Consider the following 20,708-nt stretch of genomic DNA (forward strand, 5'->3'; position numbering starts at 1 on the left):
AAGTACTAAGACCAAATATATTAAGAAAACTTCAAGACATATGGAATATTTTGCAATCACAGGCAGTTTTCCTACTTTGTTGCAAGGAAATTACAAGCAACCTTAAAATTACATGGGAAGTATTCAGCCATAATGCTGTGATGATCTTATAAGTGACTAGAACTTTCAGAACCATGGACAGCCTCGGTGGGGGGATTTGAATGTGTTTAAGCCAAGACCATAGAGAAAACCAAAATTACAGCTGTATATATTGAACAAAAAAACAGCAAGTTTAAAAAATTTCACAAAATTCTTTGACTTTTCTTACTTGTCAGATTATCTGTCATATTAATAAATGCACAAATTAGTAAATTCTACATATTTTATTAAAATGTCATTTTCATGACAAGTTTTATTTCACATCAAAGAGATGCTTTTAAGAGGACGTTGCTCTGACGGTCAGTCCTTTAAGTAAGGTTGAAAAGTTGTTTTCAGATACCATTAACAGCCTACCAGTTATTTCTTCAAATTATAAACCTAGGTGCTTTCAGGAAATTGCCTTTAAAGTGCCTACTTTACAAATCTCAGGGTATGTAGGTGAGGGTAGGGATCTTAGTTGCAGTGATTTCTTATTTCAGGTTAACTGTTGGTCTCAGAGTGTGATGTAGAGAGCTTTACTTTTGACAGTCAGGAGGCCTAGGTTTTAGGTTTTGGGTTCTTTTCTCTCACTTTGTGGCCCTCAGATTCGCTTGAGGCTGAAGAACTAGATGACCAGTGAGGTGTACCAAGATAATCTCACAGTTCTGATGAAGCTGTGGTTCATCATAAAGAAGCCACAGCAGCTGCCAGTGATTCCGCTGTGCTCTTCAGCATCTCCTCCAAAAGCTGGACCAGGTGCTCTGCTGCTTCAGGCTTTTATTGCTTCTTGCAATCAACATAGCCAGCCCTTGTGGGCTGCAGCAGTGAGCTATGGATTCATTTCCCTTGTGACAATAACAATGTAATAAAATGCCTTCTGTAGCTTGGCATGCCTGTTGTGTGCTGTGGCAAGCATTTAAACCATGTTACTAGAGGTTTCTATTACCTTAAGTGACATCTTGTATCACAGGTGCCAGCATAGCTTGTCACCAAGTACCAGAGATTCATACATCCCAAAGGTCTACCCTAGTCACACAGCCAATTGTGCTTTCTAGTGAGGATTATTTCAGGTTATAGAAAACCAGTGTCCTATCATAAATCAGCTCCTCACTCAAAGCAGACAGGTTCAGGTGGTAGCAGTCATTGATTCCTGATAGAGAGAACGTTTTCAATCTGATGAGCTAGGAATGTTGGAACAGCATTAAAAAGAAAGATACTCTTACAATATCCACAAATGCCATTCACAGAGATCTTTGTATTGTACCTGTTAAATACCTTTGTTCAAATAAACATTCTTAAGTGAAGGGCAAGTGGTTATAGTCTTTTAATAATTTTATTTTGAGTTTATCCCATAAGTTCTAAGGACAACATGAAATAAAGTAAGAAAAGGAAAGTAAAGATAGTATGCAGTACACATAGAAGTTTCTAGTACTTTAAGGCAGAATGCCCTAGTGGTGGTCATCCAGGTAGTACTAATGATCTCTGTGACAATAAACAGTCTGCCTAATTTCTTATTTCTCCATTTCTGGGCTGATAATATCGATGTGCATATGCACTTTTTAAAGATACTTTCTGATTAAATAGCCTTTGATGTTAATTCTCAGAAGGAAAGAGCCCTGGTCTTCCAGAACCTCAAGCCCTCCCCCCCAATAAAACTACTTTCTTTGTACTTTTCTATGACCCAAAGCATTCCAACTCTTGTAGATTAGCAAACTAATACATACATGTATTTTAAATATCTTCCTATTATTTATATGTATAAGAAGAAACCTAATTAGCTAGTCTTTCTTACTGACAATAAATTATTAATAAAATACTTTAGCTTTTCAAAGAAAAGAGAAAAATCTATACTTTGAAAGCCAAGAACTAAGATTGCTATCTGCAGACACACTAAAACAAATACAAAACTAATTCTTTGTGCATCAGTTCAAATTGATAAGTGAGACATTAGATCTCCAGGTTTGTATAGTGATTCATAGACACCTGATCTTAGGAATATAAATATTATCTCTTGCACTTTTAATTTTCCTACCACTTTATGCTCTTATAGTTAGGTAATTGAATACTAGCAGTCATTAAAATTATGATATACACCTTTACTTTTTATATAGCAAATATTTGTTTTTGTTTTGTTTTGATACAGGATCTCACTATGTGGTTTAGGCTGGTCTTGGACTTACTATGTAGCCTAGGCTGGCCTACAACTCACAATATTCCTACTTCAGCCTCCTGAGTGCTGGGATTACAGGGGTGTGCCACTACACCCAGCATGACAAAATATTTGTAATATATTGATATTAAAAGCATCTACAAAAATTAAGTATGATACTTTCACTCTTAATTACATATTTCTATAAAATAAATAATGACATATGCATGTATGAATGTTTGAAAAGAAAACAATTCTGCAATTATTATTGAAGGGTTTTAAGTACTTTTTCACTTTCACTATTATTTTAATTTATTAAAATTTCCACACAACATAATCAAATAGCTATTGAATAAAATAGGTAAACATTTCAATTCAAAGCAAGACTGATTTCAAACATTCTTTTTTAAACCACAGCAATTCATCTAGATTTTAAATAAAATATGAATAAAAATTATAATTATTCCTATATTTGTGGCACAAGCTAGTTGTTTTCCAAGGTGTAGCATAAGATTGAAAATCTTCTAGTTCCAGAGAAGAATAATTGAAAAGTGGTGAATCCCTGCAAGGGACTGTGACTTGTAAAAGAGAAGAAAGCTGTACCTTAAAAATTTTACCATTGTATATATCGGTCAAACTGAGCGACTGACACCTTACCAAGCTAATCTCGGCGGTGCTCATCCTCCAGCCAAATGGTAATCAAGCATACTCTTTTTTACCTCTTCACATTTTCCTCATGCAGATTTTGCTACCCTGAACTTTCTATTCAACATCTTCAAGAGTCAAAGTGTTTCCCCGTGTTTTATGCACCATTTTTAAAAAATCTGTGCTATTCATTCCTTCATCATTGCAACTGGAAATGATATTTTCTGCTTTGCAACTTTCATAGCTCTCACTGTTTGAGTAGGCATTACCCCTGTGTGTGTGTGTGTGTGTGTGTGTGTGTGTGTGATACCACATACTGTGTTTTCTAGAATGCAAGCTCTATCATAAACGTGCTTTGTAGCCATACAGAAGATGCAAAATTTCAATTAATGCTAGAATAGTTCTCTAATTTTGTGAGAAGAAGTTTTCTTTAATTTATGTGGATCTTTCAGGAAATTTACACATCCAAAATTGTAGTAAAATCAAGGCATGGTGGGATAACCTGTAATGCCAGGGTTCTGGTTTCTGGGAGGCTGAAGCAGCAGGATCACATCTTCCAGCCCTGCCTGGCCATTTTAGAACTTAATGAGATCCTGTCTCACAAAAACAGAAACAAAAATAAAAGCAACAACAGAAAACATCTGGAGATGTAATTCAGTGCAAAGGCCCTGGTTCAATCCTTAGTATCACTGTGTGTGTGTGTGGGGGCACATGTGTAAAAATAACATATGTTAGTAAATGGACTTCTAGCAAAATAATGGATATATACATAAGAGAAATTATAACTTTTTGATGGAAATTTTCTGTCAAGAAATTTGCTTGGCAATGAATTATAATAATTTAATGATAGCTTCATTTTTTTAAACTTGATAGTCTTAACAGTGCAAAGGACTTTATAACTCTGAAGTGCTAATTTATATACAAGCACAATGAGGTTCTGATGCCACATTCTCAATTATACCAGATAAATTCTCTTGAGGTGGTTCAAAACTCTTTATTGTCGCACTTCTTGCAAATAAGGAACATGGACTCCAGGTAAGTGTGAAAACAGTCATGATGGCCGCATACACAATCCATTCAAGTCCTGTACTCTTGCTGCCTAATCTTGATTTAGCCTCTAAAATAATGTCCTGAATTTGAAACCAACACTGGCACTAAGCCATTATGCAGACATGGAGAAGATTCGCCATTAGAGGATTAGAAAATACACCATCCACAAAATGTCTTGTCGCTCTCAGACTTGGCAGTACAGGAGGCAGTTCACTGGATAGGATGCTCTAGTTGAAAGATGCAGCTAGCTGCAGCTAAGTTTGACATACGGTTAATTATTTACACTTTAAAGCAGCTGAGAAGAATAAGGTCTCTGTCTGCTCTTTTCCCCCCAAGTCTTTCTTTTAAATCTCAGGCAACTGAGCGAGGCACTGAGGCAATATGAATGTCACGTCTAACTTCCTACCTTGCCTTCATTGCTTTCAGAGGAGCACCTTAACAAAGTAAGTGTGATCTGAACGAAAAATGTCTTAAATGGCCTTAAGTTTCCCTGGCTCAACCAAAGGAGAGAACTGAAACAATTATCCAGACAGTTTAGGAAGAGACAGGTAAAAGTTTCTGGGTATACTGGGCAAATAGAACATTGACACATGAAAAATGGAAGGCATTGGTTTGCAAAACAGTTCAGCTCTTGCTCTGTCAAAGACTGTGCAAATAATTTCCCTGAGTGCAAATGGCAAAGAGATAAGAAATGACTAAATGCCACTCCTTTATCTCACTTGATTCAGACCTACTGGTCCCAAATTTTTGCTTTACTTTCTGTTTTGCCTTTTTGGGAAAGAACACTTGCACAAATCTCTCAATCGCTGCATTTGTAGCACCCAGAGAGTAATTGAAAATTATCTTTCAGTAACATTGCACCTTCATTTTAATTGCCTTCTCCCCCATGTTTATTCATCTAAGTCCCTCTGCTTTCCTCTTCTTTCCCATTCAGGTTATATCCCTCTCTTTACTTCCCAAGACTTCATGTTTTCTCTTGACATTTATTTCTGTGATCTGTGCTATATACCTGCTTTGTCATGATGCATTGTTCTCCACCATTTGTTTTAAATAAAAGAACATATGTTTATCTAATGACTTCCATTAAATATTGTATGTTAGGACAGGAAGGAGTTATCTCACTGTCTGACAGGTTAGAGTTTCACATTTTGATGGAGGTGAGGGTACACTTGAACCTGGAATCTTCCCAAATCTCAAACCACTGGTGTCACAAGAGTGTGGCAATTTCAGGCACTGGAGTGGATAATGAGGGATGACTGTGGAGCGGGTGGACCCCTTATGGCTCATAACACCCCCCCAATATTCAATGAATAAAACTGATGCCTGATAAATCTGAGCAATGTTTTATGTTTTATAGTTTTATTAAGGGACTGAAATGCATTGTAATTTCTATGTCAGGCAACTTCTTTACTTCTTCTTCACCTCCCTCGCCCTTATTAATCACTTCAGTATTGCTTCCTGTAAGAATTAGGCAAGGAAGAAGTTTATGTGACTTCTGCTCACCTTACATTTCTATGCTTTACTTCTCTGTCCACGGAATCAAAAGCAACCAAGAAAATCCCTCATTTCTCTCACCCACAGACAAAACAAAACTAAACTGGCAGCCACAAGGGCCCACATTTATTTGTTGGAGCAAATGTCATTACAGACATATTGAGAGGGAAAGGGGGCTGAGCTTTGCTTTGAAACACACGAAGGTTTGTTGATGTTCTCATCATTAGCAATCACGGGAGTTTTACTGAAATACCTGATCTATCTTTATTAGATCAGCCTCTCCGAAGTGTGGGTAATATCATATACCTTACAGTGTTTTTGCTGGGATGGTATGAAAAATGTACGAAGTATTTGATGGTGGAAACATGCTTCATTCAGTGAATTAGGGGTATTGCTATATTATTTGCAGAGCATTGTACTGAGTGTTTAGGAGTTATAGGGATGGACTAGGTAGATCTCCATTCCTCAGATGTCAAGGCTCGTGGTTGGTTAAACTGATGCTAAATTGTTAAGTAGCCTGAGACCCTCCCCCACCCCTCGAAGAGAAAAAACTCCCTTGATTGCGCTAGCACTTCCCTTATTACCAAAAATGGCCGAACCACAAAAGGTCACCCCGCCCCATACCCTGCCTGGCAGGGACCAGATGTTCCTCCAGGGCCAACTGCCCTAACCACAAAGCCCCTCCCCTGGCTGTTCTGGCCCGCAGACAACCTCCCCGAAAAAGCCCTTATAGGTCCCATGCTTTGCACAGCTCGAGGCTGTCTTAGTCCGCTAGGCAGCCCACCTTGTTGCTCTCCCGACTAATAAAGATTCTTCTGTCAGACGTCTGGTTCGGTTCTGTGTGGGTTCGGCCGTCCAATCAAAATCAAATAAGATTTTGAAGTCAAAGAAAAACTTATATGATGAAGTGAGTTGTGGCCTCCTCTAAAATTCATGAGTCAAAGCCCTAACTCCAAAACAAATATATAAAGAAGTTGAACCACTAGGGAAGAAATTTAGGTTAAGTGAAGTCACGAAGGTGGGGTCCTGCTATAGTTTGGATCTGAAGGCTTGATTCCCATCTTTGTGTTACAGGAAAATGGTGGAGATTTAAGAGGTGGGGAGATCCATAAGTCATACGGAGGACTCAGAGCGTGCTAGGGGACCCCAATCCCTGCCTATTTCTTTCCATTGCTCTCCAGCCATGAGGTGAGTAATTTTGGTCCAACGTGTGCACTCATCTAGATATACTGCATCATCCCAGTCTAAAATTAATGGGAACAACTAGCCGTGGGATGTGATCTTGATAATCATGAACCAACATGCATGCGTTCTTTTTATAGGTTAATTAGCTCAAGTAATGGCTATTGTAACAGAAAACTGGCCAATACCAAAGTTCTGCCAATAGACTCAGGTCCATAAGAAGAGAGAGACAATGGCAGGGCCAGTGCAGACAGAAACACTGTGCCATCCGAGGACACAGAAGGAGAAGCGTCTGACAGCCAAGAAGACAGGCGTAGAGAGAGACCGAGCCTGTTAGCACCACGATTTTGTGCTTCTGGTCTTCAGAGCAGTAAGTCATAAAATTTCCATGGTTTCCACCCCCGCTGCAGCATTTTGTTATGGAGGGCCTACCAGACTAATCACTCCTGATACCAGAGATCTGATCTCTGTCAGAGAGCTGATGGTAGCACTTCAGAAGAGAGAGGAGTTTTATTTTAGTTTATTTCTCAATGATGGAGTCAGAAATCTGCTTGGAAGATGCCTTGGAGAGTAGGTGGACACTGAACACAGAGAGACAGGGTCCATATCTGAGCAGAGCTAGTGTCTACAAACCTAGTCAGAGAGACAGAGGCTCAGGGGTCACGCTGGGAAGCTTACAGAGTCCTTAGCAAAGCCTTATTTCTTCTTTTGAGAAGCTGGGCATGTAAAAAGTGGATATGATTATGTAGAGATATGAGTTTTGGCATCAAAATAGCCATAATAATAGAAATGTGCTTCCTTTCCTGGAAAGGTCTAAAGTGGCTTTGCTACATAGTAATATAATCCATCTCACCCACTGTGGTGATATTCCATGTGAAAATGGCTCTAGAAGCAACTTTGGAAAATACAAACCCTTTTGTGCTAAGTTGTTTACAGTATTTAGTATTAGGAACAGATTATGTTTTTCCTCAGCCAGTAAAATTATACAAGATGCTAAAGAAAAATTTGCCTTGATGAGGTTCAGGGTGAAGAGACACTTTAATCATGCACTCAGGAGAGTGCAGTTAAGTGAAAGGGTTAGGGGCAGAATGCTGGGTATCTTGCAGAACTAAGTTAGGATCACAGCCCAAGGAAGACTGGAGGAATCTAGAAAAAAGGGGGGACAGATTGCAGAGGTTCCTGCCCCATGAAAATGAACTGACCTGGCTTCTAACTTTCCAGGGCAGGTTTTAGGTCAGTAATTTATTAGATTTAAGTTCACCATAACTGCATCTGTGGCACAGTACAGCACATAGTCCCAGAGTCTCCCCATTCCTTGGGGAAAGCAAGGCCAGTCTCTCCACAGCTTTACATGTGGAATTCTAAAGACCCCTGCATTGTCAGCTGTCTCACTGTTTCTGAAAGAGGAAATCCCCTTGCTGAGACGCCTGACCTTCTAAGATGTGTTGTTAATGTGATTTATGCTTTTACATGACAAGGGAGACAGCTTTTAAATGTTTTTTAAGGTGCATGCATAAACTATTATGTGTCATGAATGTTTTGAGAGCTTTATAAATAATAAACAATTTAATTCTCATAACCACTCTACATGTAGAAAATACTTCCATCTCTCAGACAAAGAAGCTAATACATAGGTAACTTGAGTCTATACAAGTTCAACAAGAAGACAAGTGCTGGAATCAATGCTTCCTTGCTCTTAATTATAAGCTCCTATCAGCACTACTGCCAGACACAAAACAATATTTGATCTTTTTTGCCTTATGCTTTTCTTGAAAATCTATTTAGATCTTTCTCAGATTTGAAAAGGATCAAGAGATGGAGGGAGGAGATGGGAGAAATATGGACTAAAAAAAGAATTTAGATGTATTACATATGTGTACCAACTCCACACAGGGAATGTCAACACAATGTACTGGAAACATAACTAAAAAAAATAAGTAAATAAGAGATAGCGGGGGCTGGGGATTTAGCTCAGCGGCAAAAGCGCCTGCCTGGCATGCGCAAGGTCGTGAGTTCGGTTCCCGGTACCGGAGAAAAAGAGATAGCACTTAAAAACCTACTTGGGCCCATTGGCAAAGTTTATGGGGCCGTGTTAGTAAAATTTACTACTTGCTGGTGAACTACTCTGTTTTGACCCTGGACACTACTCTTGCCACATTCATATATAGCAAATAGAAGCTGGCTGCTGCTTTAATCCAAAATTGATATTATTCTTAGGTAAGTAACCTTCTAAATGTCTCAGATAAACTCTTGTATCTATTGTAGCCTCTCTACAAATAAAATATAAGTTGGAGGAACTTTATTATGAAAATTGCCAAGTATATTTTATTTGATCTTTAGAAAGAATTTCAGATCATTTCTTGTAGAAGAGCTGGAGTAGTTAAGTGTATGATTAATCTTTCATGTCTCTATTAGTTTACCTGAGTATCCAAATTGAGGATAGCAATATGTAATACAGCAACCATTGTTAGTTCCCTATCACCTTGTCTAAGAATTTGTATTGCTTGTATTGTTTCTGTGTTATTCTCTAAATGTATGTGTGTTTGTTAAGATGTTTTCTCTTGAAAAAATAAAATGAGAACAACAGAAGTATTATTTTTCCTAAAAAAATCAAAAGCTCATGCCACAGGAATAGATATACATTGCATACACATATACACTCCACAGATACATGTATATGTTCAGTGATAAAAAATTATTTTATATTATCCACTCCCAAAGTATATATAATCTAAAAGAAAGAACAAACCAGAGGTCCAAGGTTGCGAGGACAGTGTTGTTTGTCCTACGATACTGACACTACTGCTTGTTTACTCACCACTCTGCAGTACCTTGCTATGTCTCAGTGCTCCTAGCTGAGCCTCATTTATATGTCAATAGCATGGACTGTCTCTTGTCTTGGCCTAAGAACTGACGTTTTCAGGAAAATGAGGGGAAGGGAATGAGAAAGTATACCAAAATTGGGGAAAATACCCTTGATTTTAAAATCTCCTAGAGAACGTTGCTCCCACAAGCTCTTTCTCACTCTATTTTTGCATCATTTTCCATAGCACAGGTAGCAGGGAATTGTGGGCAAGGGAGCAACCTCAGATCCAGACTGCCCCGAGGAGAGGTCCTTGGGCCAATCTAACTACTTCATAAATCTTTGTGTACCTCAGGTTTATCATCTGGACCATGTGCTAAATTTAAACAGTCATGTCCTGCCGTGTAGAGAAATTATGTCAAATGAATGTATATTTATTTAACACCAACATATTCATTACACATTAATATTGCATGTAAAGTATGTTCATTAGATATACTCCTTAAAATAATATATCTACAGATGTTTATATGTGTTTAGATAGTTCAGCATATGCACAGACACATATATATTTACAAAAAGCCTACATATACACACATAAGTGTTAAGTGCTTGCTATTATTTTGTTCACTGTGCTTCATTACCAATGGGTTTAGGTTACAGAAAGAATGAGGGAATAGATTGTATGGTGGTTAAATCTATAGGCTATGAAGTTAGATTGCCTTGGGTAATTTATTCAACCCTTTAGTAGACTTTTGTAAAACCAAGATGACAACAATTAACTAATAACACTATGCCCGCTATTGATACGGTGATTTTGAGGATTAAATGATTGACTGCCTAAAAAATACTTGTCATTAGTACCTACATACATTAGAAGCTAACAAACTATAAGCTTCTTTCATTACATCTATAAATTTGCTATTATTAGACAAATTTCAATAAGTTGTTATCAGAATTCATGTTAATTTAGTATTAAGTACGCATGAAACTTTTTCTAATATAAAATATACATGCCTATAGTACATTTATTATATGTAGTTTGAAGCTGACTCCTGTAATTTGTAGTACATCCACAGAACATTCATTGCTCCCCCAATGGTGAGAATTTAGGTGTCATTATAGAGTAAGTACTTGTGTCTCCTCAAGACCCAGATGTTAAACAGCTGATCCCCAAGGTAGTACTAGGAAGGGAGACTTTGAAGGGAAGTTATGTCATGAGATGAAGCCTCATTCCTGTACAGGATTAGCACCTGGTGAAGAAGACACCGGAAAGGTTACTCTGGAACTTTCTGCCTTCCACCGTGTGGGGGTACAATGAGAAGATGGTCATCTGCAAGCCAGGAAGCTGGACTTCGTGAGACACTGGGGTGTCAGTGCAGTACCTTGATCTTAGACTTCCCAGCCCCAGGAGCTGTGAGAAATAAACGTTTGTTGTTTAAGCCACTCAGCCTATGGTAATTTGTGATAGTCACTGGATCTAAGATCACCATTTACCTGAAAAATTCCTCTTACATCATTTTCTGCAATGCTTTTGTTGGTCTCTGGTAATGCCAGGATTCTGCCCTGCAGCATGTCTGTTATGGAGTTGGACACACATTATTACTACAGTGGAGTTTCTGAGTAGTGACAGAAGATAGCAGTTCTCCAGAGGAGGACTTCAAATTAATTTGCAGGCAGCAAGGCTGCCACCGCACTGTCCGTCATTGTCAGCCACTCCAGTCTTCCTATGTGATCAGGAATAGCAAAGAAGTGTTTCTAGCAAGAAAACTGCCTGCCACGTCTGCACCTTTAAAAATGGACTCGAAGCAGACACTGCATAATGAGCCTGACCTCATCTCTGACCTTGTGAAAGGGATCCATTAGCCAACCATCAGATTGTTCATTAACTGTTCCTTCTTCACACCTTTACTGGGTACAACATGAAATTTGCTGTCCTTAGTTCGTGGTTAGAAATAAATCAATGGATTGTTCTGACTTATCCTTTGAAAAGATTCTGGTTTATATCGTTGTCAACTTTTGTCTGGTCCAGTGATAGGATGCTGTGGCATCCCAAACTGTTTTATATCCTTGTGTTTAGCTACGGTGGTGTACTTTGGCTATTCTCCTACACTTCAATTTAAATGAATAAGCAAATTTTACAGGTAGCTCATTCTCCCTAAATCTTCACATTTCAAAAATCATTTGTTCTCTGTTATATTTTTAATGAAAAATAACTGTGTATAAATTATATAAGCAAAAGTATGTGTTATTCATCCCTTAGACTCGTGTGACTTGAATCTGGCTAACTTGCTGTACATTCAGTGATTTTTCTGGTATGAATAGACAGGGTCTAAAAACGAATTCTCCAGAGCATAACAGGGTGTGAGGTTATTTGCATTCACATCTCACTTAAGATTCAGCCCCTTGCTTGCTGCAAAACCTTTACGAGACAAGTGAACCTCCGAAAGCCTCAATTTTCTCATCGGTAAAACAGGGATAATAATATTACGACTCTACAGGCTTGCTGTGAGAATGAAATGGAATGACTTGCTAAGTGTATTGCAGAGTTGCACATGGACAGCAAGGGCTCAGAACACATTCACTGTCACTTTTGTTATTATTACCTTAGAAATGTGAAAAAAGATTCGTCCACAAAAGAGTAAGATAGCTCTTTAGAGGGTTAGAGTCAGAAAATAAAATAAATATAGCATTGCCTCCCCAGGAAGCACATTTAACATCAGACTGTAAGTTAATAAACACATCCTGGCTTGTGCACTTGCTATGCAGACCTGGGTAGAGTTTCATGCTTGCGGTGTGCTGCCTATTGTGGAATCATAGATATAGGTCCCTCACAGTGGGGATATGACAAGTTAAATTCATATACACTGACATATTTATAAGAGATTTATGGACAGCATGAGCTGATTGTCAGAAGGAAAAGAATGACCATTGACTTAGTCTATTCAAATCTAAATATTTTACATAGCAAGCAATTTGTGGCCATGTAAACAATCTCAGCCTTTTCTTTAGAATCCCCAAATAGTCAGGAGTGAAAACAGAATTAAAATTCGTACACTTCCAGGTTAAAGAAATACCCACTACTAGGTGAGGTCATCAGATGTGTAGTGTGATTAGCGGGGTGGTAATGTATACCAGATGGCAGATGGGCAGCGTTGGGCTAATTCAAGGCAACAGAAATTTTTTTCTAGGTTTCACAATGCTGGGGGGGGGTGGATAATGGCTTAAACAGTTTGAATCCATTTTGAACATTTGAAGAATAGAATATTTTATTTAAAAATCCAAACATGCATATACACAGCTTACTAAAAATAGAAGACAGAGTGAGGTGGTGGGTATCTTCTGCACATCTGAGAAAACTGCAGGAAACTACGAAGTGCATACTCCCAAGTAGGGGCTTGTAAAGCTGGCAAAATATGAATAAGCTCTGTAGATCATACCAGTGTTAATTTTTATCAGTGTTCTGATAATCTGCTATGGTGATGTAAGATATTACCTTTGGGAAGACTGGGTAATGTGCACATAGGACTTACCTGGATATTTTAAAAACTTTATTGAAAAAATCATATACAAAGCATGAGACTCTGGCAAAAAAAGGTCTTTTTTTTAAAATTATTTTTTATATTTCATTATTTTTATATTTTATTATTATTTTATTTTATCATTATAAGTCCTCTTTTATTTTTATTTTATTTTATTATTATAAGTCCTCTTTTTTTATTTTAAAGAGAGAAGAAAACAAACTAACAACAACAAAGATAAAAACAAAACAATACAAAAACAATAAAAATGGTATAGAATTTCAAAACAAGATAACAGGAAATTCACAATGGTTATTATATTCCATATTGTTACCTTCCATGAAGTTGCTCTGATTACCAGATGTAAGAATGCAATATTGATCAAACAATTCAAGAGAATAAAAAATAATAAAAAATTAGAAACAATAGAATATTACCAGATATAAGCATGTAAAAATGGTTAAAGAAAAAAAACTAAGCATTCCTTTCAATAAACAGACATCAGTAGTTCAATTATCCCAGCTGTCCTTGTACATACATATATATTTTTCCTTTCCTTCTTCCTTTCTTTCCCCCCTTCCCTCATTTCAGTTGTTTGTTCCTTTGGAGCAATTTTTTTCCCTTTTACAATATCTATTGTACCTTCAAGTTTTATTTACTCTTTCAGGTTCTTACACTAGGGAGACAATACCATGTTTTCACATGCAGGTCTGATTTATTTCATTGAAGAGTCTGGTCTCTAGTTGCATCCATTTACCTATAAATGCCTAGAGTTTATCTTTTTTTATTGCTAAGTAATACTCCATTGTATGAAATACCCGGGTATTTTTTCAGAAGAACTGAAAGCATCATACCACAGCGATATATGTGCACCCATGTTTATAGCAGTGAAATTCTCAGCTAAATCTTGGGAACAACCCAAACGCTTATGAACTGAGGAATGGATTAAAAAACAACCCACTTTCTACATGGCAGTATTATCTGGAATTATAGGCACCTTTCTACTCAAGCCATAAAAGAAATAAAGGGTAAAACAAAGAAAAGCAGGAGACAAAAAAGAGAGGGAGGAACATGGGAAAGAAGGACACAGGAAGGAAAATAGTGTACACATTATGAAGGCAGAAATATCTGTGCATTAAACATATACATATTTATATATGAAATTAAATGCAGTTACTTCAAAAGATGACATAAAGAAGGAAAAACTAACATTGTCTAGCAGAACAAAAGGAAGGAAAGTACATGATATTGAATAAAATATACTGTAAATCAAAACATCTATATCTATAGATAAAATAATTTGAGATAAATGGCTATTATCAAAATAAATATAAAATATTGACATGAGTTACTGATAAAACACATTCTAAAGAAAAAGCTTTAAAATATTAAAAAGTAAATAATAGAGGCATTAATCTAGAAGATTTTTTCTTCGTCAAAAGAAAGCTATTGGACCTGTATTAGTTTTGATCTTACAGTAAAAGCAGACAATTTAATTTGCCAGATGTTATGTTAAAACCTTAAATTTTATGCATCTAAATTGCTTGAACACATATAAAGCAAATATGACAATGAACACAAGAAGAAATTCACAAATCTCCTATCACACGACAAGATTTTACCAGATTTGTTTTTCTAAATGATAAGCAGAAAAATTAAGGTAGAGAATGTTTGAATGCCCTAATTAATCAACATGATTTAATGAACACATACAAAACTTGTATCTAGTAATTAAAGAGCACAAATTCTTCAGATGTGAACAGGAAACATTTGAGGAAATGCCTGGATTATAAAGCTCAACAAACTCAAGCCATGGATGTTATTAGTCCAAGCGCTTTCATTCTCGTTTGATAACCTGAAAATTTAATATTAAACATCTCTATTGGCTGGGGATATAGCTCAGTGGCATAAGCGCCTGCCTGACAAGTGCAAGGTTGGGAGCTCAATCCCTGGTACCACAAAAAAAAAAAAAAAGAAAAAAAATCTCATTTAATAATTTAAAAATATATTCAAATGGCAGTATGATAAAAGATAAATCATTTTTTAAAGACAAATCATTTTAAGTTGTACTAATTCTAGAACTAGTAAATAATAGAAATGCCTAACTTCAAGTTTGAAGTATGTTGTATAAGCAGTATTTGAAGGGAAATAAAGTCTTAAAATGTTCATGCTTAAAAGAGAACAAAATTTAGCTGGGCATGGTGGTGCACACCTGTAATCCCAGAATTTGGGAGGATGAGGTAGGAGGATTGCTGAGAGTTTGAGGCCAGCCTGAACTGCATAGTGAAACCCTGTCTCAAACAGACAAATAAAACAAAAAGGCAAAATTTGTCTGTGAAGTAAACACAAAGAGGTAAGCAAATAATAGAGAAAATTATTGTTAAAATCAGATTATTTTCTCACATATTGGAATGTGTTTTTAAATTATTAAATATGTTTTACTATACTTGAAATAGTATGATGTTAGTGCAGGCATGGACAAATAGACTAACAGAAATCCGATATGTAAAAGCGGTAACTTCACAGTTCACTGGAAAAATTGTTGACCATTTAATCAATGTCATAAGGTTAATGTTAGCCTTTGGCATAAACTAAAATTGTATTCCTCCTTTAAAATCTATGTAAAAGTAATCTCTGGTGGGTTTAAGAAAAACTCACACAGGAATATCTACGTAAAGTCAGGGAAACATAGGTTGTCTTCATCAAGATTCCCAAAAATAAATTAAAGAAGCAGTAATAAATTGATGAATATATGTTAGTATTGCTGTGTAATGGAATATTACACAGCAATAAACAAGAATTGATGAGTCACATGTAGTAACATAAATGAAGCTTATAGACACAGGTCATGGTAAAATAATTGGCAAAAGAATACAGGCAATATTTTGCCATATACCTAATGTTAAAATATGAAAAGCAATTATAGTACAGATATATAATTATATAATACATACATAGAACTGTACATGGCAGAAACACTTGCAAATAATACATGCATAAATACAAGGAACTTCTAGGATTGAAGCTGAGTTAATGAGTATATTTAAGGTTAGAGAGTAAGGTGAATAAGAAGGGAGGATTGGTCATACAGAAGTCTCAAAGAGTATTTGTTCTGTTTTAATTTCTAAAACTACATAATGAGCACACAGCTACTTCCTTTGCTAATGTGAATAATTTATGATATATCTGCAATATTTCACTGTGAATTTTAAATTATTTCATCAGTTATTGTTTTAATTGAAAATATTTATGGAGCAAGCTTCAATAGTCGCTTTTCTTTCCCTAATGCAATACTAAGGAGAACAAAAATGTTTATTTTTTAAAACTACTTTTTATTTTCAACACTGGGGATTAGCCTCAGGGCATGCCTAGCTACATACCAAGCAGTTATTTGTCTATTTGTTTGCTTATTTATTCATTTATTTATTTTCAAGACAGAGTTCCTCTAAGTTGCCCAGGCAACTGGAGCTTGTGGTCTTCCTGCCTAACCCTCTTGAGTAGCTGAGATTACAGGTATGCACCGTCTCATCCAGCAACACTAGTTTAGTTTTTAAGGGAAACCTCCTATGCTTATTTATTTTTGCTGCTACCCCGCTGCAGGTATTTTAGTTCGTAAGCACTAGTCAACATTAATAGACAGGAGGCATTGTGCAGATATTTTTTACTACTATTTTAATGAACTCACCAGAGATTTCCTGTAGCTCAGGCTTAGAAAGTTGACACATGATTACCCCAGATTGGTATAAGAAGAGATGAATGAATGGAGAGAGCTATGAAACCTAAGATCAGACTCGCAGTTTGTAATCGTTCAAAAATGCCCCGACTCCCTTAATAATAGGAGTGGAAATGCTTTTCAAAGAATTATAATTATTTTTCTTATAATTAACATCCCCCTATTAATGATTGTTATACTTAAATTTATTCCCCCTGGCTTGCCAAATTAACACCAGTGTTGAGTAAATTAGGATAAAATGAAAAGAAACCACATTTAAAACAAGCACATCTTCTGCAGACAGATACTATTGTACTTATTACGGAGCGTGCTCATTAGGGGGTTCTGGCGTCTCTCCGGGGACGCATTTTGATCAGCCTGAGAGTCCTGCACTTTGCCTCGCTACTTGACTCATGTGTTTTGCTTTCATTTGGAGGCTTAGCGCTTCCTCATTTGCAGGCAACAGTTGAATGTGACATTAAAATCTAAGAGTTAAAACAGACCCAGAGGCTGCTTAAGTAAAGCTTCCTCAGTGCAGGGCTGTGCCCTCAGCGGTGCTCCTTTGATCTCAGCTTCAGTGTTCTGCTGGCCAAGAATTTACTGTCTCTGAGGTAGATTATGTCATTCCTGGACAGTTTGTAAAATAAATCTACCTTCTGTGGATACCTGTAGCTTTCTTCATGGAACGTGGGCCTTGTATTTCATAGGTTCTCAGAATAGGTCTACCCTTCCCTTTTTTAACAAATAAAAAGCCAGCTATCTTTACACATCAGTTAAATATCTAGATAGCAGCTGCTATCAAATCAGGATGTGATCCTCAGACCTATGAACTCAGTTCTTTAGTGCAGAGAAATATATGCATAAACACCCAGGTACAGATATCTCCAGTGCCACCACATATGTTCACAGTGGGCAAAAGGTGAATGGATTCCAGATAGTAAACCAGAAAAACTGCTCACCATGCCACATCATAATCACAGCACTTAGGGGCTGGGGATTTAGCTCAGCGGCAAAAGCACCTGCCTGGCAAGCGCAAGGTAGTGAGTTCGGTTCCCGGTACCGGAGAAAAAAAAAAAAAAAAAAAAAAATCACAGCACTCACCTACTGCAACCTTGTCACTTGAACACTGGCCCGGGTGTGTGCTACACTTCAAGGTGGCTGAGGATACTCTTCTTACACCTCGCACCAAATTGTGTGAAATGGCGCTGAAGTCGTATAAAATAAAATGAATAACTGCTTTTATAATGACAGGGATTTCATCAGTTGATTAAACTGTGAGGCATGCACAGAGTTTTGGAGTTTAAAGAATATCGGTTGTACCTATTGGCAATCTAGAAAATATGAATCAGAAAGCAAAAGCATACTCTCCACTAGAGCCCTTGGTAGTCTTTGGGTTTAAAGGATTAAAAAGGCTAAAAATAAGTGCTGTTTCTACACGCTTATATACATTTGCAAAACGAATGGCACATGGCAATGTACTCTCGCAGTTTACATCTAGAAAGAGCACTGCCTGACAAGAATTCTGCTGTCCAAAGCAGTTGAATGAGTTATACATGGTGGGTATCTATGCAGAGTGAACACCTTCTTTTGCCATTAAATAAGGGGTGTGTTCATGGCAGGACCTTTAATGTTTCCTATTCAAGCTAAACCAAAGTGTGTCAACCAACCTGTCTTCTCCACTCACGAAATAAAAGTCTCAAAACAAAAAAGGAAATAAAAGTCTCAGTGTACAGTTGTATACAAAGTAGAAGAGACCTATGCAACACCATAAGAAGTCAGGGTCAATTAATAATATTTAACATGTATTATCTCATTCATATATATGAGTTGAGAATGAAGTATTCTCAAACATTAAGAAATATGAGAACAAATTTAGAGGAGCAACAAACAGAAATAATATCCAAAAAACCAGGACCAGAAATATGCCTATTGAAATCTGTAGTTAATCATCTCAAAGATTACAGAAGATTAAATAATCTATGAAAACAAGATCAAGCTCCTGTTAAGTTACGGAGAATAACAAATGTTACTGGAAATAAAAAGGTATTTTAAAGTGTTAAAAAATGAAAAAAGTCTTAAAGCACTTAGTACAAATTAAGAAAATACAAGGAAAAATTTATGAGAAAACACAAATCCATTATCCAAAGAATATTTTAAAAAGAGTAGCAGAGCAAATAATGAAAGTTAGACAAAGAACTAATCGAGACTACTGTTTAATTATTTTATTTTAAAGAAAATAAAAATAAACAATAAAAACAATGGTATAAACTTTCCAAACAAGATTGTAGGACACTAACAATGGTTACTACATAGCATATTGTTCTTTTTATTTCATAGCATTTAACAGTAAATATCAGATTTGTAGGATCCAAACTGGTGAATAGAATCAATTTTTCAGTTTGTTTTATGAGACAGGGGCTCACTATGTAGTTCAAGCTGGTCCCTTGAATGTCTTATGCAGCCCAGACTGGCCATGAACTCATGGTGATTCTCCTGCCTCAGCCTCCTGACCAATGGGATTATAGGCATGTGCCACAACGTCTGGTTTGGAACTACATTCTATGAAATTTCAGAACATCAAAGATAAAAAGTACTCTTAAAATAATTGCGGAAAATGCCATTTTATAGGGGAATGAATAGTCATCAAATTTGCATTAGAACACTGGGTGTTATTCATGGAATTTTATATCCTTGCCAAACTATCCGTATGTGAGAATATTTTTTTCATATTTATAAGGTATATTCTGAAAGAAAATGGAAAAAGTCAAGGAAGAAAAATGTGTAGGATTTAAAACTGAATTGCATTTGAAATGACAGTATTAGAGCTAATTTGCATAATTAGAAAATAAACAGTTGTAAATAAAATATGAAAGCAGAAGTTTCATTATGAGAAATATGGTTGAAACCATGGGTGATATTAGACTCAGATGGAAGAGCATGCAACTTCATTAGGAAGTTGAAATCTCCAAGAAGACAAAAAGGCTCTTGAAAATCATAATCCCAGCTCAAAATAAACAAGTCATGATTTTGAGTGGCTGGTGTAGTTGGAGAAGAGATAGACCATTTGAGTGTAACATTGTACTTCAAGGCAGCAGAAATAGAACATGCTTCAGTTTTCATCGCCTTCCTGTGCTATTTAATTTTTTTTACACATATAACTTAATTAGCAGTTATAATTATAATGGAATTATTCACAGGCATTTTGTGAGTATAGAGTTATAGTAGATAGACCAGAATAGGAATATGGAAGCCAGTCTTCTGAGAGGCACTACATTAGCGATACATTGTAAAATGAGTTCAGAAGCATGCCAATGATAAATTGGAAGGATGATAGGAAGATAGGGAGTGCACCTAAAAGAAATTCCACCAAGAACAGTATGTGCAGAGAAGCAGAGAAATGAATCAATATCTATTTACTTTTGTAAGTTCTTTCAGCACACTAGTTATTGGAGATACAAAATGACCATCAAAGTGGCCATTTTCAAATAATTTTCACAATCACAGGGTAAAGACGTAAAAGTGCAAGACAGAGATGCAGCAGAGTGCTACCGGGTCACTATGTATTTGATACTTACGGTGGTGAGATTTTCTCTTGGGCAAAGAGAGCTGCCATTGGGCTGTGTGCAAACATGAGTGTAGCTGTTAATATTTGGATGGTCTCTAAAAGGCATAGAAGTCACGAGAAACACATTAAATAGCTGTGTGGCAGCTAAAGGTCCTTACTAGCACTGGATTGCCATCTAATCACGGGAGAGTACTATTATTTCCAAAGCCACTTAGCATCCATTTTGAAGGAACAAAGGTTCTTGCCTGCTTCTAGGTGAATGGTACAAGCCTTTACTTGACTCAATGGATTTATTAGAAGTGAATCTCTCTTCCTTTCAGTTCTGCATGTCAGGTATTTTGTACTCATAATTGGAAAGATAATACAAAGAATAAAAATCTATTCATTATAAGAATTAATGGACTTAATAAGCAGAATAAGGCACAGAGGGCAGAAGGTGGGAGGGATCATTAAATAAGAACTCTCTTCTT

Source organism: Chinchilla lanigera, unplaced genomic scaffold (genome assembly GCF_000276665.1).
Source record: "Chinchilla lanigera isolate Chin_1 unplaced genomic scaffold, ChiLan1.0 scaffold00040, whole genome shotgun sequence".
Lineage (NCBI taxonomy): Eukaryota > Metazoa > Chordata > Mammalia > Rodentia > Chinchillidae > Chinchilla > Chinchilla lanigera.